A 23,735-nucleotide genomic window follows, 5' to 3' on the forward strand; every position below is an offset into this window, starting at 1 on the left:
TATTTGATACCTATAGGATCTGTACTTATGTCCTCTGTTTCATTAATGATATTAAATTTTGCATCATCTTTCTTTTTTTTTTTCTATATCATTCCTGTTAGAGTGTTGTCAATGTTATTGATCTTTTCAAAGGACCAGCTCTTTGTTTCACGCATTTTCTCTATTTTTTTTCTGTTTTATATTTCATTGATTTTGCTCCTATTTTTATTGTTTACTCCTTATGATTGCTTTGAGGTTTATTTTGTTCTTCTTTTCTAGATTCTTGCATTGGGAACTTAGATTATTGATTTGGACTTTTTCTCTTTTCTGATATGTGTTTAGTTCTATAAATTTCCCACATAGAAATGCTTTAATTTTGTCTCATACATTTTGAGACATTTTTGTTTTCTTTTATTCCGTTTATTTTTTATTATTCTCCTTGAGACTTCCTTTTTTACCCACAGTTTATTTAGAAGTGTAGTATTTAGATTCCAAGTATTTAGAGATTTTCATTTTATCTTTCTGTTATTTATTTCTATTTGATTCTCTTGTGGTCAGAGAATACACTCTATGTGATTTCAATTATTTTAAATTTTTTGCAGTTTATTTTATGGTCCTGGACATAGATTTTATTGGTGTGAGTACTTGAAAAGAATGCATATTCTTCTCTGGTCAGGTGGAATGTTCTATAAATATTGATCAGGTCCTATTGGTTGATGACATTGATGAGTTCTTTTGTGTCCTTTCAGCTCCTCTGTCTAGTTTTTCTGTCAATTATTGAGAGAGGAGTGTTGAAGTCTTCAACTATAAATGTACATTTTCTATTTTTTCCAGTTCTAACAGTTTTTGTTTTATGTATATTGCAGCTCTGTTTGGTATATACACATTTAAGATTGCTAATCTTGGTGGATTGATCCTTATATCATATAATGTTCCTCCCTGTTCTGGTAATTTCCTTTGTCTGAAGTTTATTTTATCTGATGTTAATGCAGCCACCTCTATTTTCTTCAGATTAATATTTGCCTGTTTTATCTTTTTTCATCCTTTCACTTTCATCTGCCTGTGTTGTTATATTTGAAGTGAGTTTCTTGTAGATAGCATATAGTTAGGTCATGTTTCTTAATGTACTGTCCTAGTCTCTATCTTTTAATTGATGTATTTAGACCATTCACATTAATAGAATTTTAATATATTAGAACTTAAGTTTGGATATTTTACTTTTTTTCTATTGCTCTTTTTTTTCCATTGCCTTTTTCTTTTTCCTGTCTTCTTAAAATATTTTGAGAATTTAATTTTGTTCTATTTATGGTGTTCTTGTTTTATTTTTTGGTGCTATGAACATGATATTTATAGTGGTTTTGAGTATGTCTGTCTACATAGCTTATTAATGGTTGTTCTAATTATTGCACTACCTATACATAATTATCAGTCTATTGATGTGCTTACTTATCTAGTTTTCATGAAAGTGTAGAAACCTTTTCTCCCTTTACCTCCACTTGCCTTTACCATGTATAACAAAGTTGGCTTAAATATTTCTTATGCATACATTTATTTTTTTTTCCATGTTTTTTTTTAAATTTTATTTTATTTTTACTTTACAATATTGTATTAGTTTTGCCAAATATCGAAATGAATCCGCCACAGGTATACCTGTATTCCCCGTCCTGAACCCTCCTCCCTCCTCCCTCCCCCTACCCTCCCTCTGGGTCGTCCCAGTGCACTAGCCCCAAGCATCCAGTATCGTGCATCGAACCTGGACTGGCATCTCGTTTCATACATGATATTATACATGTTTCAATGCTATTCTCCCAAATCTCCCCACCCTCTCCCTCTCCCACAGAGTCCATAAGACTGATCTATACATCAGTGTCTCTTTTGTTGTCTTGTACACAGGGTTATTGTTACCATCTTTCTAAATTCCATATATATGCATTAGTATACTGTATTGGTGTTTTTCTTTCTGGCTTACTTCACTCTGTATAATAGGTTCCAGTTTCATCCACCTCATTAGAACTGATTCAAATGTATTCTTTTTAATGGCTGAGTACTACTCCATTGTGTATATGTACCACAGCTTGCTTATCCATTCATCTGCTGATGGGCATCTAGGTTGCTTCCATGTCCTGGCTATTATAAACAGTGCTGCGATGGACATTGGGGTACACGTGTCTCTTTCCCTTCTGGTTTCCTCAGTGTGTATGCCCAGCAGTGGGATTGCTGGATCATAAGGCAGTTCTATTTCCAGTTTTTTAAGAAATCTCCACACTGTTCTCCATAGTGGCTGTACTAGTTTGCATTCCCACCAGCAGTGTAAGAGGGTTCCCTTTTCTCCACACCCTCTCCAGCATTTATTGCTTGTAGACTTTTGGATCGCAGCCATTCTGACTGGTGTGAAATGGTACCTCATAATGGTCTTGATTTGCATTTCTCTGATAATGAGTGATGTTGAGCATCTTTTCATGTGTTTGTTAGCCATCTGTATGTCTTCTTTGGAGAAATGTCTATTTAGTTCTTTGGCCCATTTTTTGATTGGGTCATTTATTTTTCTGGAGTTGAGCTGTAGGAGTTGCTTGTATGTTTTTGAGATTAGTTGTTTGTCAGTTGCTTCATCTACTATTATTTTCTCCCACTCTGAAGGCTGCCTTTTCACCTTGCTAATAGTTTCCTTTGTTGTGCAGAAGCTTTTAAGTTTAATTAGGTCCCATTTGTTTATTTTTGCTTTTATTTCCAATATTCTGGGAGGTGGTTCATAGAGGATCCTGCTGTGATGTATGTTGGAGAGTGTTTTGCCTACGTTTTCCTCTAGGAGTTTTATAGTTTCTGGTCTTACGTTGAGATCTTTAATCCATTTTGAGTTTATTTTTGTGTATGGTGTTAGAAAGTGGTCTAGTTTCATTCTTTTACAAGTGGTTGACCAGTTTTCCCAGCACCACTTGTTAAAGAGATTGTCTTTAATCCATTGTATATTCTTGCCTCCTTTGTCAAAGATAAGGTGTCCATATGTGTGTGGATTTATCTCTGGGCTTTCTATTTTGTTCCATTGATCTATATTTCTGTCTTTGTGCCAGTACCATACTGTCTTGATAACTGTGGCTTTGTAGTAGAGCCTGAAGTCAGGTAGGTTGATTCCTCCAGTTCCATTCTTCTTTCTCAAGATAGCTTTGGCTATTTGAGTTTTTTTGTATTTCCATACAAATTGTGAAATTATTTGTTCTAGCTCTGTGAAGAATACCGTTGGTAGCTTGATAGGGATTGCATTGAATCTATAAATTGCTTTGGGTAGTATACTCATTTTCACTATATTGATTCTTCCAATCCATGAACATGGTATATTTCTCCATCTATTAGTGTCCTCTTTGATTTCTTTCACCAGTGGTTTATAGTTGTCTATATATAGGTCTTTAGTTTTTTTAGGTAGATATATTCCTAAGTATTTTATTCTTTCTGTTGCAATGGTGAATGGAATTGTTTCCTTAATTTCTCTTTCTGTTTTCTCATTATTAGTGTATAGGAATGCATACATTTAAAACCACATTAGATAGGGTTATAATTTTATTTCAACTATCAGTCATATTTTAGGAGACTTGAGGAGAAAGAAAGTCAATTCTGTTTATCAATGTTTTTACTTATGGTCTTCTTTCAAGAAGACATTCCTGCTGTTTCATTATTCCTACTTTAATCATTTTAATCCATTTAATGTCTTTTTGCATTCAGATACTTATATCTTTCCTTTTTTCCTTTGCTTTTGGCTTCTCTTCTTTTCACAGCTATTTGTAAGTCCTCCTCAGACAGCCGTTTTGCTTTTTTGCATCTCTTTTCCATGGGAATGGTCTTGATCCCTCTCTCCTGTACAATGTCACGAATCTCTGTCCATAGTTCATCAGGCACTCTATCTATCAGATCTAGTCCCTTAAATCTATTTCTCACTTCCACTGTATAATCATAAGGGATTTGATTTAGGTCATACCTGAATGGTCTAGTGGTTTTCCTACTTTCTTCAATTTCAGTCTGAATTTGGCAATAAGGAGTTCATGATCTGAGCCACAGTCAGCTCCCAGTCTTGCTTTTGCTGACTGTATAGGGCTTCTCCATCTTTGGCTGCAAAGAACATAATCAATCTGATTTCAGTGTTGACCATCTGATGATGTCCATGTGTAAAGTCTTCTCTTGTGTTGTTGGAAGAGGGTGTTTGCTATGACCAGTGCGTTCTCTTGGCAAAATTCTATTAGCCTTTGCCCTGCTTCATTCCATATTCGAAGGCCAAATTTGCCTGTCACTCCAGGTGTTCCTTGACTTCCTACTTTTGCATTCCAGTCCCCTATAATGAAAAGGACATCTCTTTTGGGTGTTAGTTCTAAAAGGTCTTGTAGGTCTTCTTAGAAATGTTCAACTTCAGCTTCTTCAGTGTTACAGCTTGGGGCATAGACTTGGATTACTGTGATATTGAATGGTTTGCCTTGGAAACGAACAGAGATCATTCTGTCGTTTTTGAGATTGCATCCAATTACTGCATTTCGAACTCTGTTGACCATGATGGCTATTCCATTTATTCTAAGGGATTCCTGCTGACGGTAGTAGATATAATGGTCATCTGAGTTAAATTCACCCATTTTAGTCCTTTATAGTTCGCTGATTCCTAGAATGTCGAGGTTCATTCTTGCCATCTCCTGTTTGACCACTTCCAATTTGCCTTGATTCATGGACCTAACATTCCAGGTTCCTATGCAATATTACTATTTACAGTATCTCAGCATGGATTGCAGAATTCCAAAGAATATCAAGGAGAGATAAGAAAGCCTTCCTCAGCGATCAATGCAAAGAAATAGAGGAAAACAACAGAATGGGAAAGACTAGAGATCTCTTCAAGAAAATTAGAGATACCAAGGGAACATTTCATGAAAAGATGGGCTTAATAAAAGACAGAAATGGTAGGGACCTAACAGAAGCAGAAGATATTAAGAAGAGGTGGCAAACATACACAGAAGAACTGTACAAAAAAGATCTTCACGACCCAGATAATCACGATGGTGTGATCACTCACTTAGAGCCAGACATCCTGGAATGTGAAGTCAAGTGGGCCTTAGAAAGCATCACTACGAACAAAGCTAGTGGAGGTGATGGAATTCCAGTTGAGCTATTTCAAATCCTGAAAGAGGATGCTGTGAAAGTGCTGTACTCAATATGCCAGCAAATTTGGAAAACTCAGCAATGGCCACAGGACTGGAAAAGGTCAGTTTTCATTCCAATCTCAAAGAAAGGCAATGCCAAAGAATGCTCAAACTACCACACAGTTGCACTCATCTCACACACTAGTAAAGTAATGCTCAAAATTCTCCAAGCCAGGCTTCAGCAATACATGAACCGTGTACTTCCAGATGTTCAAGCTGTTTTTAGAAAAGGCAGAAGAACTAGAGATCAAATTGGCAACACCCTCTGGATCATCGAAAAAGCAGAAGAGTTCCAGAAAAACATCTATTTCTGCTTTATTGACTATGCCAAAGCCTTTGACTGTGTGGATCACAATAAACTGTGGAAAATTCCTAGAGAGATGGGAATACCAGACCACCTGACCTGACTCTTGAGAAACCTATATGCAGGTCAGGAAGCAACAGTTAGAACTGGACATGGAACAACAGACTGGTTCCAAATAGGAAAAGAGTACATCAAGGCTGTATACTGTCACCCTGCTTTTTAAACTTATATGCAGAGTACATCATGAGAAACGCTGGGCTGGAAGAAGCACAATCTGGAATCAAGATTTCTGGGAGAAATATCAGTAGCGTCAGATATGCAGATGACACCACCCTTATGGCAGAAAGTGAAGAGGAACTAAAAAGCCTCTTGATGAAAGTGAAAATGGAGAGTGAAAACGTTGGCTTAAAGCTCAACATTCAGAAAACTAAGATCATGAATCTGGTCCCATCACTTCATGGGAAATAGATGGGGAAACAGTGGAAACAGTGTCAGACTTTTATTTTGGGGGGCTCCAAAATCACTGCAGGTAGTGCTTGCAGCCATGAAATTAAAAGACGCTTACTCCTTGGAAGAAAAGTTATGACCAACCTAGATAGCATATTCAAAAGCAGAGACATTACTTTGCCAACAAAGGTCCATCTAGTCAAGGCTGTGGTTTTTCCTGTGGTCATTTATGGATGTGAGAGTTGGACTGTGAAGAAGGCTGAGTGCCGAAGAATTGATGTTTTTGAACTATGGTGTTGGAGAAGACTCTTGAGAATCCCTTGGACTGCAAGGAGATCCAACAAGTCCATTCTGAAGGAGATCAGCCCTGGGATTTCTTTGGAAGGAATGATGCTAAAGCTGAAACTCGAGTACTTTGGCCACCTCATGCGAAGAGTTGACTCATTTGAGAAGACTCTGATGCTGAGAGGGATTGGGGGCAGGAGGAGAAGGGGACGACAGAGGATGAGATGGCTGGATGGCATCACTGACTGGATGGATGTGAGTCTGAGTGAACTCCGGGAGTTGGTGATGGACAGGGAGGCCTGGCGTGCTGCGATTCATGGGGTCACAAAGAGTCGGACACGACTGAGCCACTGAACTGAACTGAATTGAATGTCTTTTTAGACATTTTTAAAGGTTATATCTATCTGGTGACAACAGATTCTTTTAGTTTTCTTTCCTTTGATAATATATTGATTTTCTCTTCATTCCTGAAAGATATTTTCAGTGAACATAGAATTCTGATTTCAGAACCACTCTCTTGATTCTTAAAAAAAAAAGTGCCACTTTCTTGCGGTCTCCATGATTTCTCATAAGAAATCTGTCATTTGAATTGTCTACCTCCTATAGTTAAGGTGCCATTTCTCAGCTGCTTTGAAGATTTTTGTTTTGTCTTTAGTTTCTAGAAGTTTAACTATGTTTTGTCTTGGTAGGGATTTCTTTGGCATTTTCTGGCTTTCAGATTCTTCAGCTCCAAGTCTGGGATATATCAAGCAATAGGAAAACCAAGGAACTCAGTGTCAGGTCTTTCCTTCAATCCTGGGGTCCCTATCTGGTCTGTCTTATTTTCACTTCTCTTTAAGAGTGCTTTTATATTTGCTTTGTATAAAACATATCCTGAAATTTTTACTTGTACTTATTAGCAGGAAAAAAGGTAAAAATTCATCTATTCCATATTCCCTAAATATGGAACAAGGAAGTCTAATAGGAAGTCAAAGCAGAAGTCCACTGGCTTTATTTCAACAATTATTCACTTTTAAAAATATTTCTTCTTGAAATATAATATTTAGTCTAGTATCTGCTCACATAGTATGTGTAAGGTTAGATTTTTTTTTTAATTGTCTACTTGGGAGTTTACTGACACATTTAATTGCAAGATGGCTAGATATACTTAGTTTCTGGCATAAATTCTAGTGTCTAGATTGTAGGCATTTGCCAAATTGGTTCTGACTAAACCATGATATTGTCACCTCTTAGCCCCAAGTCTGATTCCCTGGCAGTCAGAGTTAATAAAGTATATAGTGGTCTCCTAAATACTTTTAAAAGGTCTTGTAGGCTCTTCTCCCTACCAGATAAAACTTAGAGGGGTCACACCACCCAGAATATAATATATGACTTCTGATCCTCATGTACCTGCCTTCTGTATCTTCATATTTTTGAGTGTTGCAGGATGTAAAAAGGCATTGGGGAGACTGAGGAGGGAAAAGTAGAAACAGTGTTATGATTGTATCATATCTCCTTTCCCTCAGTTGAGAAATAATCATTTTTTTCTGGTTGGATGACCCTCCAAGTCAGAGGGTCAGAGAGTGAATGAGAAAGAAAATTCTTCACCCTTTCGGAGGGCCATCCTTGTTTTCAGAGCCGTTCATGAATCAGTCATTGCCTTCTTTGTTCATTTCAGCTCCATCGGTTTAATACTTAAAGGAAATTCCCTCCAACTTTAGACAATAGTCAGTTTTTAGTGTTGCTGTTTTTAATCTTCTTTTTCTGGGTACTTTTAGGTATTTTTGGAGAAGGGAGCAGCACCCAGCCAGATGCCATATAAAACTAAAATCTCTCAGACTAAAATCTTAAGGGAAATTTAAAAGTAAGTCAAAGTGAAAGCAAGTTTTAAAAATTGAATTGAACAATTAAGTTGCTAAAATAATCTCTTCATTTAAAAAAATCAGTGACATACAAAAATAGTTTTATTGTTTGAGTTTTTAAATCTTTTTAACTCTTTAAATCAGTGTCCTCTTGGTTCTTGAATAGGCGCCATCTGCTGATCTGTAACTGAGCCAGTTTTTGCATTTGGACCTAAATTTAAAACTTAATTCTGACAGAGACACATGCAGGTCTTCATTAGAAACAAATCACTTGTAGATTTTATTTTAATACTTTCCTAAAACTTAGATTTATTTATTTGTAGCAATGTACATGGAACTTCCCTGGTGGCTCAGGTGGTAAGAATCTGCCTCCAGTATAGTCCATGGGATTGCACATAGGTAAATTTCTCAAAGATACCTGCTATTAATTACTTAAACTATTCTATCAGTTTAACAAGGAGGTAACTTGAGTAGGCGAGAGGTACTGGCCTTTCTTCGTGGTTCAGATGGTAAAAAATCTGCCTGCAATGCAGGAGACCTGGGTTCGATCCCTGGATTAGGAAGGTTCCCTGGAGAAGGGAATGGCTGCCCACTCCAGTATTCTTGCCTGGAGAATCCCATGGACAAAGGAGCCTGGCGGGTTACAGTCCATGGGGTCACAAAGAGTTGGACATGACTAAGCAACTAAACACATACACATGTGCACACATACACACACACACACACACACACACACCAGTTAGCTATTACTACATTTAAAGAAATTCAAAGTTAGAAACTTAGAACAGCAATCAGAAGCTTAGAACAGCAACCGGAAGCTTAGAACAGCTGCTTATAACTCAGCTTGTGGTTTCTGATGATTTGAACTGGGCTTGGTGAGGCTTGTGTCTCTGGTCAGCTGTGAATTGGCTATTTGACTTTGCTAATCTTGGCCGTGCTCTCTCATATATCTGGGGCCTACCTGGGTCACTGGACTGATTTACCTCTGTTCCATGTGTTGCATCCTCCAGTAGACTGGTTCAGGTACATTCTTGTGATGGGCGTGTGGGAGAACAAAGCACAGAAAGTGTACCATATCCCTGAAGGCCTTTATTTTGAACTGGCAAAAATATCTCTTCATTTGCATTTTATTAGCTAAGCAACTCACAAGCGTTGACAAAGTAGACTCTATCTGTTGATGAACCACAATATAACATTTAATATGTAGATATAGGGAGGGGCGAATAATTATGGTCATTGCACTCAATCCACTCTTTTAGAAAAGGATGGAAATGGAACTAGGACCCTGTATCATGCCTCCAGACTAGGTTTCTTTTTGTTATACTAGCTTCTTCCTACTTACCTGGTGTACAATGCATCAGGGTTTATAAGGGGAAAAACATTTGTGTCTTAGGGTATGTCAGTCCTCAAGTACTGATCTAGACAGTTGTGATGAATTCACATTCTTTTTATCGATTGAGTTCTTGGTAGTTATTTACAAAATCAATTTTAGAGTAAATAGATTTTATGCAATAAGAAATGTCTATTGCTTTCCAAATAATATTAGTATAGTGAATCTTTTGCAGGTTAAGAGAACTTTTTACTTCGCTTTACCTGTTTATTCATTTTGACTGTAAGTCTCAGGGAACCAGAGTGATAATATCAGGATTGTATTACTCTAGTTATCAGGGTCTTAAGTTCACTTCACATCTTATATTCTAGAAAAATTATTACTATGAGTGAGTGATTCTTTTTGGAAAGCAGATTATACGGTAAGATATAAAACTTCAAGGTATGATTTACCTCATGTTGAAATTTTATCAGAACCCACTCGCCCCTCATTATTGCCCTTGCCTTTATGGATCTGAAGATAGATGAAAAAGATAAAATTGTTATGGAGTTGTGGCAGCTTCAAGCTGTCCTGTTTGTTTGTCCCTGAATCTTTTTATGCTGGCTCCAAAAATCCACTCCTGCCAAAATTAGGCTTGGAAAAATAACATATTTCATATATGACATATGTTTGAAATTAGTGGGAAATGCAGCCAAGATTTGGAAATTAACAAGGAAAAAGTTATTTCTGAAAACATTTGGGAGCCAAAGAAGAGTGTTTGGCTTAAAACATTAGGGCATTTTATTGTTTAGTAAATCAAGTAATTTTAAAAAGTCCCAGAAGGAAAACATAACATTTCATTTTTAAAAGTACATATGAATAATTCTTATTTAAAAACTCTTTGTCACAAAGAGTAACAAATTAAGCAAGTAGTCTAAATGTATCATGTATAGGATAACTAATATTCTGATAAGCTATTAAATTTTTTTCTCTATGAATTTTTTATGTTAAATCTTGTGCATCTATTTTCTCACATGTGAAAAGGATTTCTCTTAATCTGCTACCTGAAATACACAGGAATAGATGAAGGGATCAGAACAAGAATCAAAATTTCCCCCTCTTATACAGAGTACTGTTTAGACTTAACTTATTGATAAGTACATTGTCATGTCTGTGCTGAATTCTTTGTCACCTTTTCTGTTTGAATTAATCTAATTCAAGGCAAGGAACATTCACGAGGCATTTTGTCTTTGCAAGGCAGAGAGATGCTAAGGAGAGATATTGGTAGATACACAACCTGGTCCCCAACCACAGGAAACTTAAAATGTAGTTGAGAAGAGCAGAATTTCTTAAATTGGAGGTATTGTTCTTGGCAGGAGCCTACTTATGGAACTTTCATTCCAGAATCTTAGAGCAATTTATAAAAAGATAAAGGCCTATCTGGGTTAAGAATCTCAGAGTTGATTTGTTGATTCCATGATTCCAGGCTGGACTCATAGAAATGAGGCCATACGTGTTTTCAAGCTCCTCAGAATGACACATTTTAAATATGTTTTCATAAATTAGAGGAAAAATCTGTTTTGTCATAGTACAAAGACAGTTTTGCCCTGTCTTCCTAATTTGTTTCTTCCTATCATTATCAGATGTGATATTATCAAGGAATTTTCAGCCTGGCATGACCTTTGCCTCTGAAATAGTGGTCTTTGTTTTTGGAGATTGCCTTCTGTATCTTCTTTGTTCTCAGCATCCTGTGACTTTGAAATGGAGTCATCAATAGGCTAGACAATTCACTAGAATTATGTAGAATTAAATGTCAACTTAGATCTTCACCTTTTAGAGTTTTAACTGAGAGATCCAGATCCTAAGAATTGGTTCATAATTTTCCCTAACCTGGAAGTTCCTTCTTGGGGCCTGGTTCTGTTTCCTGGTCTTAGTTTCCATGAGTTACCTTTGAATCTTGATAATAAACCTCCCTTTCTTTGAGTAATACATTAATAAATGTCAGTTTAAGGAAGGTGAGGAAACAAGAGTGCAGCATATTACTAGGTGGTTTGTTAAAAGATAAGGAAATCCAGGGTGCTGAAGACTATAATGTCTAATTCTGTAGCACAATGAAGAATAAATACTGAATGCATGGCTTTGCCAACCTCTTTAGTAAGGTTGGGCTTCCCCTCATGGCTCAGCTGGTAAAGAATCTGTCTGCAATGTGGGAGACCTGAGCTGGGAAGATTCCCTGGAGAAGGGAAAGGTTGCCCACTCTAGTATTCTGGCCTGAAGAATTCCATGGACTGTATAGTCCACGGGGTCACAAAGAGTCAGACACAACTGAGCGACTTTCATTTTCACTATAGTAAGGTATCTAAAATCACTGCAGATGGTGACTGCAGCCATGAAATTAAAAGACGCTTACTCTTTGGAAGGAAAGTTATGACCAACCTAGATAGCATATTCAAAAGCAGAGACATTACTTTGCCAACAAAGGTTCGTCTAGTCAAGGCTATGGTTTTTCCTGTGGTCATGTATGGATGTGAGAGTTGGACTGTGAAGAAGGCTGAGCGCTGAAGAATTGATGCTTTTAAACTGTGGTGTTGGAGAAGACTCTTGAGAGTCCCTTGGACTGCAAGGAGATCCAACCAGTCCATTCTGAAGGAGATCAGCCCTGGGATTTCTTTGGAAGGAATGATGCTGAAGCTGAAACTCCAGTACTTTGGCCACTTCATATGAAGAGTTGACTCATTGGAAAAGACTCTGATGCTGGGAGGGATTGGGGGCAGGAGGAGAAGGGATCGACAGAGGATGAGATGGCTGGATGGCATCACTGACTCGATGGACGTGAGTCTGAGTGAACTCTGGGAGTTAGTGATGGACAGGGAGGCCTGGCGTGCTGCAATTCATGGGGTCGCAAAGAGTCGGACATGACTGAGTGACTGAACTGAACTGAACTGAAGGTATCTTATAGAATGCCCCCAGTTTTTATTGACAATGCAATGAGCAGAAAGTAATGAGTGGAATTTACAAACTGGATTAGCTAGTTATATCATTGTAGGACAATCATCAGGCACCTTAACTGTAAGTACTTTCATTAGTAAAATAGAGCTAGTAAAAATAATTGTCTTACAGAATTCTTCTGAGGACTAAATGAGAAGCTACATTATATATATAATGCAGAAAGTTAGAAGAACTCAAAGGCCAAATGTAACCAAAGTTTCCTCTGGGATGACTATGGACACATATCTTTTGCTCATAAATATCCTGAATTTCATGGATCTTTTCATCTTATATGAATATTATTTGAATAATATGAATAGCTGAAGGCACTGATGGAAAGTGACAAATGACATGAGAAAATTACAAGCAAAGATTTTAAAAAGAGTTCAGAGAACCAGGGCTTTTGGGAAGGGCTTCTTTGTGAGGCAGTGCTTTACCAGGCAATTTAAAGTGAGCTTCTAAGTACTGGGTGGATTTCAACAGGTGAAGATGCAAATGTGAGATAGGAAGATATTCCAGACACAGGGATGTATGTGAATAGAGTTTAGTAGGTGAAGGTGTTGAGGAGACTCTTTAACAAGTCAAAAGAAAGGGAACTATGGCTTGTGATGATACCAGTACTGAGATCCCATGTTTGGGAATTCTGTTTGTGTGCTGTGTGCTAAGTTGCTTCACTTGTGTCTGACTCTTTGCAACCCTGTGGACTGTACAGCCCGCTAGACTCCTCTGTCCACGGGGTTCTCCAAGGTGAGAATACTGGAGGGGGTTGTCGTGCCTCTCCAGGGGATCTTCCCAACCCAGGGATTGAACCTGTGTCTCTTATGTCTCCTGCATTGGCAGGCAGGTTCTTTACTATTAGCACCAACTGGGAAGCCCTTGTGAATTCTAGGAGTGGGTTAAAAGTAGGAATGAAGGTACAAGAAGAGAGGCAAATGTGATAAGAAATGAGAAGAATGGGGCCCCAAGAGCATGGGTAAGGATTGCCAAATAATAAAGATCAAAAGAACTTAAAAATGAATCTTTTTGTCAGACAGAACAAACACAAGTGAAAAAAAAAATCACTGAAGTGGACACAGAGAGGGAAATGTGTTATAAGGGAGTTTCATGTGGTTATGCTAAGGATTGAAAACTAGCACTCAGGGTAGGATAAAATGCTCTTTTATTTGTGCTTTTTGTTGGTCATTTTGCTGTTAAAATCTTCTCAAGCATTGTGTTGAAATGCTGTCTAGTGTCCTTAATCACAAGAAGGCTGTGATGTGCCTTGTGGAGAAAATATGTATGTTAGATAAGCTTCATTCAGGCTTAAGTTATAGTTCTGTTGGTCATGAGTTCAACATTAGTGAATCAACAATACAGTATGTATTAAGTTGTTTTTAAATAGTAACACACATAAAACAAGGTTATAAATTGGTTGGTCGACAAAAATGTGACTGGAGGCTTGCAGGAACCCAATCCTGTATTTCCCTTAGGGACAATGGTTCAATATTTACCAATTTAGTAATTGAGTGACTTTATAGAAGATAATTACTGTGAATAATGAGAATAGAATATACTTTCTTTCTTTCTGTGGGTTTCTTTTTCCAGAGAGAGGTGCTTCACAGTATAATTATTTTTAATTTTGATGAAGTCTAGTCAGTTTTTTTTCTTTTATTGCTCCTGCTTTTGATGTCATATCTAAGAATCCTTTGCCAAACCCAAAGTCATGAAGATTTTACTCCTAATGTTTTCTTCTATGAGTTTTATAGTTTTAGCTCCTACATTTAGGTCTTTGATCCATTTTGAGTTAATTTTTTATGTGATGTGTAGGGCTCAGTTTCATTCTTTTGCATGTGGTTATCCAGTTGTCCAGTACCCTTTGTTTGAAAAGACTATTCTTCCCCATTCAGTGGTCTTGGCACTGTTGATGAAAATTAGTTGACCATAAATGTAAGGGCTTCCCTGGTGGCTTAGATGGTATCGAATCTTCCTGCAATGCAGGAGACTTGGGTTAGATTCCTGGTTGGGAATATCCCCTGGAGCAGGGAATGGCTACCCACTCCAGTAATCTTGCCTGGAGAATTCCATGGACAGAGGAACCACGGGGTCACAGAGTTGGACATGGCTGAGAAACTACTGCTAATAATTTCTTCTATGAGTTTTATAGTTTTAGTTCCTGCATTTAGATCTTTGATCTATTTTGAAGTTTGTTTTTTTAATATGATGTGAAGTAAAGGTTCAGTTTCATTCTTTTGCATGTGGTTATCCAGTTGATCAACACCCTTTGTTTGAAAAGACTATTCTTTCCCCATTTAGTGGTCTTGACACTGTGGCTGAAAATCAGTTGACCATTTTCTCAATTCTTTCCTGTTGATCTGTATGTTTATTTTGATGCCAGTGTGAAAATGTCTTATTTACTGTTGTTTTGTAGTAAGTTTTGAAAGTCCTACTTTGTTCTTATTTAAGATTATTTTGGCTATCCTGGTTCTCTTGCAATTCCGTGTGAATTTTAGAATCAGCTTGTCAATTTACAAAGAGGTCAGCTGGGATTCTGATAGGGATTGCACTGAACCTGTAAATGAGGTTGGGGAATATTACCATCTTAAAGATGTTAAATCTTCCTATTCATGAAGATGGGGTATTTTCTCCACTTACCTAGATTTTTCTTTTTTTTTTTTTTACTATCTTTTCACAGTATTTTAGAAGCTTTAGTATATAACCTAATTGTTTTTAATCTCTTAATCATGCTCTGTTGTTTTATGCCTCTTAGGCCCTCAAAAATACTGTTCCCTCTACTTGCAAAGTCTCCATCTCCAGTCTCACTGTTGAATTCTTATGTATCATTCAAAATTTAGTTCTTCCTCTGTAAAGGATTCTATGATTCTTTTCACTATGTTTCTTTTTATAGACAAAACACAAAAGGAATTAGAAATAGATTATGTTTTTTTTTAAAATCAAATATGAGTATTCAAGTAGTCTAGTTCATTGGTTAAGAGGATAGATTTTTGATCAGATACAGTAGAAGAGGGTCAAATGTAGGATTTGACCCTACATTTACTATTTACTATTATCTTTAATTTTGGGGCCATTTCTTGACCCACTGAACCTCAGTTTTCTTATCTATGAAATGAGGACAAAGTGTGCCTCTTTTTGCATTAATTCCCTTACTTCACAGGCTGTTGACAGTATTATATATGTTAATATAGGTACAGCATTTAGAACAGTTCCTGGCCCATAGTAAGTCCCGATTATTTTTATCAACCCACTTCTAAAACCCATGCTGTTTTCACCAATTCATTCTGTTTGTGTAAACTGTGCTTGATAAATATTTGTTACTGGAAAAGCCATGGCAGTGGTTATGGTAGCAGTTATGGTGGCAGATGTTTTGGCTGGAACTTAGTCCTGAAGGCGAACATCAAATGCATTTCTTTTCTAATTAAAGTATCAGGATAAGACCCAAGTACCTCATCATAAGCCAAATGTCAAGCTTTTCCAGCCATCCTCTGAGAGTTGCCTTATTGGAAATGTCTGCCCTTTCATTAAATACACTTTTATGCTACAATTTTTTGACTTTTTTTTATTGTCAACTGTACTAAGAATTCAAATGGCTATTATAAACCAGTAAAATCTACAGAGCGTAAATGCTTTGAGGTCTAGTTCTGAGTAATATTCACTTTCCATGAATACCTTAGCACCTAGTAGAACCATAGGCATGATGAGATTAAGAAGTGTGATGATGATTTAAGAGCCATAGATATAAAATTCTTAGAGTTTTCTCAAGAGCAAATAATTTGGAAGTACATTGGAACATATACCTTTTCATAAAGAAAATAAAATTTCTTTTATGGTTTAATAATCATCTCACTTTTCTATAACCCTAAGATTTCAGAATGTTTTCTATGACTCTATGCAAATGAGTAAGTTGCTGAAAAAATTATAACCCATTAAGCTCATTTATAAAATATGTTTGATTTACACTGACTGTGTGTGATTTATACCAAGAGCTATCAAAAATTACTACCTATTTTTTGGACAGCAAACCACAAGACTATGCCAAAAGGGGTCTTAGCATTATGAGTTTCAAATGTTATGCAGTATGTACTTTAGAAATCACCTTAAACAACTTTGACTTTTGAAACAAATTTCAAAATCGTATGTCCAATGTATTCATAAATTCAGTAAATATATAATAAATAAACATTTTCCCACCATTTTTCATCCGTCTTTTTTAAAAACTAGAGTACTAGTTATATCTTTGAAATTTACTAAAACCCCATAGTACACTTGTGTGGAAAATCCCATGGACGGAGGAGCCTGGTAGGCTGCAGTCCATGGGGTCGCTAAGAGTCAGACATGACTGAGCGACTTCACTTTCACTTTTCACTTTCACCCATTGGAGAAGGAAATGGCAACCCACTCCAGTGTTCTTGCCTGGAGAATCCCAGGGACTGTGGAGCCTGATGGGCTGCTGTCTATGGGGTCGCACAGAGTCAGACACGACTGTAGCGACTTAGCAGCAGCAGCATGGACTATAAATTATAGATTGTATTTATATAAACCAGTTGAGCTTATAATCTCCTACTGTACCATACATGCCACTGGGAGATTGAATATTTTAAGTGGTAAAACCAGTGTAAGTGAAGATGCATTCACCCCCTCCTCTGCTACTCATGTTCACTGATGTACAGATTTAGGTCCCTACTCTCTTTGCTTTCAAGGTGTTCTTATTCACCTGGACATCATTTCCTATGACATTTTTTCTTTTCTTGTCCAAAGACTCATTTTACAGTGATCAGGTTAAGTCACTTCTTGACAAATGTTTATGTACCTAATGTTATTTTTTTCTAGGATGTTAATGACATTGAAGAATTAGAGCATTAGGTTTTGCCTTACATTTATTCTTGCAACTTGAACAAACTCTGGAGTTTCTATGATGTAGATTTCTTGTATTTATTTGTTTGTTTATTCATTTAGTCAGTTTCCCATTAATAATAGCTATTTTTGTGTACCCAGTACCAGGCATTTCTGAAAGACTCTGAAGACACGTTGATAAATGAGAGAGGGCCTGCTTTGTTTAGATAGTTATTTACCTCTAGGGACTTGTTTTCCTACTAGACTGTACATATTAGAAGGCAGGGACTATGTTTGTTTTGTTCTCCTGTGTCTTGTTCCTAATATTGTCACTTAATAAATAATTGTTGATTGAATGAGTTGACAATCCATGGAGAATTGCTCAATTTTATATATTTTAATGACTGAAAAAGTAAAACAGTTATTCTGTAATTTATTAGGAGGAAGGACAAATTGGGCCTAAAATAATCTTATATGTATTCATTTGTTAAACTCCACAGTTATCTTTTGTAGAAAACTTGGAAAAGGATATTAGAGCTGAGAGTATCTTAGTAATCAATTAGGAAAATCCCTCCCACCTTTTGAGTGAGGCTAGAAAAATTAAAGGATTTATCCATGGGCCCAAGTTGTCATGTAGTAGATTTGGGTCTTACCCCAGGTTTTAAGAGTGTCAGATCTTTGATATTCTTACTACTATGACACCATGTGAGGGGCACTTTAAGACAGTGATTCTGTGTTTTATGCTTTAGCCTTCAGACATCAAGGTGAAATTATATCATTGAAGATAAAGATCTTAACCCTGGAGAAATTTCCTTAAGCAAATCATGATAATCAGTTGTGGCAGATGCTAGTTGGCATCACATTTCAGGAAAAACTAACTCGAGTTGGCTGAGTCCTAGAGCTTATACGTGTCTCTTGCATGAAAATGTTGCATGGAAATGTGTTGGGGCTTTGACATGTGTGGCAACCAGTTCTCAAAAGAGTGAGTCACACCTCCTCCTACTCTGCAACTGTCATTGCTGGCTTTGGGCAAAAGGTTGGAAACACTGTAGTCATGTGGCTTGGCTTGCTGGGAAAGAAGAGGCTGTGAGCCAGGGAAAAGCAGCACTAGAGAAAAGTCAGGAAGAATGTGAGACAGAATGAGGGTAAAAATGGAACCCCAGAGAAGGGGACTAACCATTGAACATAGAATCCAAGAAGGAATGAGGCTAATTTAGAACATTATTTAAAAAGATCTGTCAGCTGTAACTCTTGCAAAGAGGAAATGGAGATGCATACTTGAAGATGCTCAGTACAGAGAAAGAGTTTGAGTGGATTGCATTAGACAAGGCAGTTGTTTTCAGGCCAATAAGAGAGAACAAGAATGGGGCAGGCAAATTGATTCTAGACAGAAAACTGGAAAACAAGTTAGAATACCTCTTAGGGAATAGTGCTTTGGTTTGGCTTTCACTGGATGTTAACTTGGGAGTGCCTAGACATCCCTCTGTCAGCCAGAAGCAATAAACTCTTGCTGCTTGTGCAGCATACTGCTAGGCTGTTGTTACCAGCATAGGGTTATGACAGAGGGGTGTGTGTATATGTGTGTGTGTGTGTGTGTGTGTGTGTGTGTGTTCTCAGTCGCTCACTCGTGTCTGACTCTTTGCGACCTCATGGTCTATAGCCCACCAGGCTCCTCTGCCCATGGGATAATCCTGGCAAGAATACTAGAGTGGGTTGCCATTTCCTCCTCCAAGGGATCTTCCCAACCCAGGGATCGAACTCATGTCTCCTGCATTGCAGGCAGATTCTTTACCATTTGAGCCACCAAGGAAGCCTGTGACAGAGGTAGTTATGCCAAATAGCTTAGATACAGCTAGGTTTTTATGGGAGCTGACTATGTAGTACAAATAATAATCCTGAAGCATTTTGGATTGAGGTTTCCACGGCTACTGTTTGTAAGGCCACCTGAGTTAGGATCCTAGGGGAAGGTATGAATTTTTGAAAATAAAAAAGATAACTATACACAAAGAGAGAAATTATATATACAGGAGGAAGTGGTAATGACAGCTCTAACTGCCATGGAGTATGGGGGATGAGGGCAATGGAAGAGGAGAGTGAACAATTGAGGGCAGCTGCTACTCATATTCAGAGGTAGCTGAGCTCTAACCCAAGCAGGAGCACATAGTTTTGAGTAGAAGCAGCACAAATATATGACTTTCCTGTGAGAAAGCAGCCAGAATTATGAGACTGGGTGCATAACAGTAATAATTCATTACACTTGTGTGAGATTTTGCTCTTTACAGTTGTTTTCATATGCTTTTCCTATTCTTCCTTTTGCAAGACATGTGAATGGATATTATTTTACTCCTGTTTCACAGATGAGGATGTTGAGCCTCAGAGTCATATGTAATCATTCAAGAGCATGCAAATACTGAATCAGGGACTAAGCTCAGGTCTTTCAGTTCCCAGTTCTGAGTTTTCACTCTTAGATCTTACAGGTTCACTCTAGTGAAGTCGGAGCATCGCTCTGGATGATCTTGCCCAGGGCCATTGCTATCTTGATCACCACTGTAAACCCAGTGCCTAGTCTGATGCCTGGCATGTGGTGGGCCCTCAGTACATGTGCTTTAGGGAAGAATAAACAAAAAATGGGATGAGAAATATAATGATGTTTAGTGGTGGTGTGATATCTAATAGACATTTGCTATAGTCCTAGAGATAGTGCTTTTTCATCTGCCACCACTATTGGCTACCTGACTCTTTCCTTCTCAGTTACAATGAGAAAAAAAACACAAGGGGTGTGGGTATGGAAAACTAATCTAAAGTTCAATTAGTACCTGCCTGGAATTTGCAGTTAAATGTTAGTCCATATTAAACCACATTTTTATTTTAACAGTTTTATTTATTTTGCTAATACTTTTCTCCTGTTTTGTTTGCATTTAATACTCCTTAATGTTATTGTATAATACTATACCTATTTTTGGCATTTTAAAGTTGTTTTGAAACCTCCTTTGGAAAAGAAAGCCTGTTTTCTGCTTCTTCATTTCTTCCACAATTCTAAATACAATGCTAAGCACTTAATTAGCTCTTAATAAGTACCTGCTGATGAAGTAATTATATGTAAAGAAAGTGGATTATTCTCCTTAATTTTGTTCTTGTCTGTCATTGCATAAAAGTTGTACATGCCTTAGAAGTATTTGTGTCTTTTATGGGAGAAATCTAGTTTTTGATATCAGATACAACTAGATTTTCATCCCTTCTCAGCACTTAAATACCTATGGGACTTCGGTATGTTTTATAAAACTCAGAGCATCAGTTTTGTTACCTATGAATGGAAATAATAATTCTTGTTTTATGGAATAGTTATGTGGCTTAGACGGTAAAGCATCTGCCCACAATGTGGAAGACCCGGGTTCGATCCCTGGGTCGGGAAGATCCCTTGGAGAAGGAAATGGCAACCCACTCTAGTACTCTTGCCTAGAAAATTCCATGGATGGAGGAGCCTGGTGGGCTACAGTCCATGGGGTTGCAAAGAGTTGGATACGACTGAGCAACTTCATTTACTTACTTACTTACATATGATAATACATGAGCTAATGAGAAAGCACTATAATACTGTATAACACTTAGCAGGCATTTCATCTTCCTTCTGTTCTACTCTTAAGTGCTGTTCTATGTGAAAAGTGAATTTTAACTTTAGCTCTCACATTTATAAGGTACACAGTTGTGGACAAACAACTCTACTTCTCCAAATTTAGTTTTCTGTAAAACAATAGCAAGAGAGAGGATCAAACATAACAACTAATGAGACTGGATTTTTTTTTTTAAACTGTAAACCCTTATACAAATGAAAAGTATTTACTACCATCTATATTTTACTGACTGTGATGAGACCCTAAGAAAGGAGATTGTGTTTTTAATTTTCCTGAGTAAAGGAAACTTGCCCAGTGAGTTTAAAGTCCTTCAACCTAACTCACTTTTAGGACACCTGGCCTCAAAGTAGAGTGTTATCCTTTACCTCTTGGGTACAGTGTCTAATTATGATGGAGTTCTAGTTGTTATCATATACATTCTTTAATAGAAATGTTAAATATATTCTCAGTTGTTTGCAGCTTTTATTGGCTTCTAGATAAATTTTTAATCCATTAACATAATTCTACAAACACTTTTTCTCTCCCTCTCATCGCATCTTCTAAAAATAACTTTGATTATAGTAATAAACACATTATACTAGCTAATAGACATTAAACATTGTATAACATGTTTGTAAACTTTAAATTCAAGAATGAAATGGGCAACACTCAGAGCAGTCATTCATAAAACGAAAAGAAAGTGGATACATAATGCACATTTCCTTAAGTCATTACAGGGAAGACTTGTATATGGTGCAAATGCAAGGTTAGTATTAGGCTTTTCTCTCTTTTTGAACTCAGATGGTATCATGAATATGTGCCTTCCATTCATTGAACCTCCAGAACTTCTTTAGCAAGATTTATCTTTTCACTTGGGGGCATTAATCAAGACAAATTTCATCACAACTATTGCCACACATTTCTTGCCATGTGCTGTGTAGTTAGTTTACCCAGAGCCTACTTCAAAGGACTATAATTTCAGCATTTCATCTGTCATTCTGGCCATATTTGATGCCTCTTTTATCCTTCAGCTTTCCCCCCCATATAAGCCATTAATATATATGAAAATGCATGTGTCTCTCTTAGGCTCTCATTACCTCTTGCCCGCACTGCTAGTTTTGCATGCAGCTTGCAGTAAATTCAGTGTGGATGATCTACGTAAGTTATGGAAAAGCCAAATGTGATCGGACAGATTCATAAAATGTAGTCAGGTTGTACACTAGTGAATGTATATTTCTTTATCCTTCCATTATACCTACATACAAGGCAATGTGTTTGCATATATACATGTTCTATGAAAGAAGTCTTGGCTACACATAAATAGGTTGATAAAGTCCAGGAGTCACATAACACTTACCAGACATTGAGTTGCAGCTCATGAATCAGCTAGAGTTAACTATAAATAAATGGCCATGGGCTCATTACTGTACTGGTTATGGGCTTTTTCCAGTGATTGGTTTTTAATCTAAAAATAGGGACCAGTGGGCTGTTTCAAATATTTCATGTCAAGGGAGTGAAATATCCATAATCAGCTTCCTTTTTTTTTATTTCTTGAATCAGGACTCATTGTTAATACATAATGGCTAGGAAAAATGGCTTCAGGATTTCTGGATTGTAAATTCACCTTAGATGCCAGAGCACAAACCTTTATATGACCCTGAATTAATGATTTATCATTCCTATATTCTTGTTTACTAATTTTATGAAATAAATTTTCAATCATGTTACAATGTCACAAAGTTAATCTCAGCTAGTTGGTTGGTTGGTTTACTTTCTGGGCACCCATTCTATTTTTCATGATTCCTAATTTCTATTTCCTTGTGCAGTGTGTTTATCAGAACTCTTTTGGTTGCAAGTGACACCAATGCAATTTGAAGAGATTTAAACAGGAAACTGATTGACTGACTTGCTTCTTTCATCTGATGATGCTCCAACCAAGAACAAGGCTTTGGAGAACAGTCACATTATGTTCTTCCTCTCTCTCTCTTTTTTAAACAAAGGAGACTCTTCCTTCTCTTGAAATTTACTCAGAAGACCTAAGTTCTGCCATGTTTTCCAGTCATTCTCCAGAACTTTATCCTAGAATTCGTGGGTGCTAAGTCGCTTCAGTGATGTCTGGTTCTTTTCAACCCCATGAACTGTAGCATGCCAGCCTTCTCTGTCCATGAGATTCTCCAGGCAAGAATACTGGAGTGGGTTGCCATGCCCTCCTCCAGGGGATCTTCCTGACCCAGGGATCAAACCCACATCTCTTTTGTCTCCTGCATTGGCAGGCGGGTTCTTCATCACTAGCGCCACCTGGGAAGCTCTTATCCTAGCATACTCAGGATCTTTAAGCTCCTGGAGTGGGGTGCCATTGCCTTCTCCAATAAGAACTTTCAGGTTCTGCAGAAGAAGCAGATAGCAGTGGGAGAAAGATTTTCCTTGCTTCCTTCTGTGGATGGAAAGAAACCATTTTTCCTTGTTCTAACAAAGACCCTGTATGACTGGAATCAGTTAAGCTTATTAGGCACGGTCTGTAAGTAGGACCCGTTCTCCCTCTTTTAGAATGATATAACCACGATTCTAAAAGGTAGTTCAGTTCCACAAGACTGTGTGGTCACACATAGTTTATCCCTTCAGGATTGTGTTTACTACTTTGTTTCCAAAAGAGTTCTAAAAATGTAATTTGATGAAAACAGGAATTTTGGTGACCAATATGCTTTTATATTTCCTGTTACTCTCTTTCCTTTCCCATACCATTTTCAAGTTCTGTCATAATTTTCTCTGGTTTGTGATGACAGATTGACAGATGGAGAATGGGCCACATGCTTTTCTTCTTAGGGCTCAACATCCTTTGTCAACAAAGAGTAGACCTCTGCCTCCTCCTTATAGCTACTGGCTTTACAATGTCCCTAGTAAATGTCCTCTCACTGTCTTTTGGTCAGGAGGCACCATTTATATTCCAAGCCAGGGAATCCTTCTAGTATGGATAGC

This window comes from Bos taurus, chromosome 8, assembly GCF_002263795.3.
Source record: "Bos taurus isolate L1 Dominette 01449 registration number 42190680 breed Hereford chromosome 8, ARS-UCD2.0, whole genome shotgun sequence".
In the NCBI taxonomy this organism is placed as follows: Eukaryota; Metazoa; Chordata; class Mammalia; order Artiodactyla; family Bovidae; genus Bos; species Bos taurus.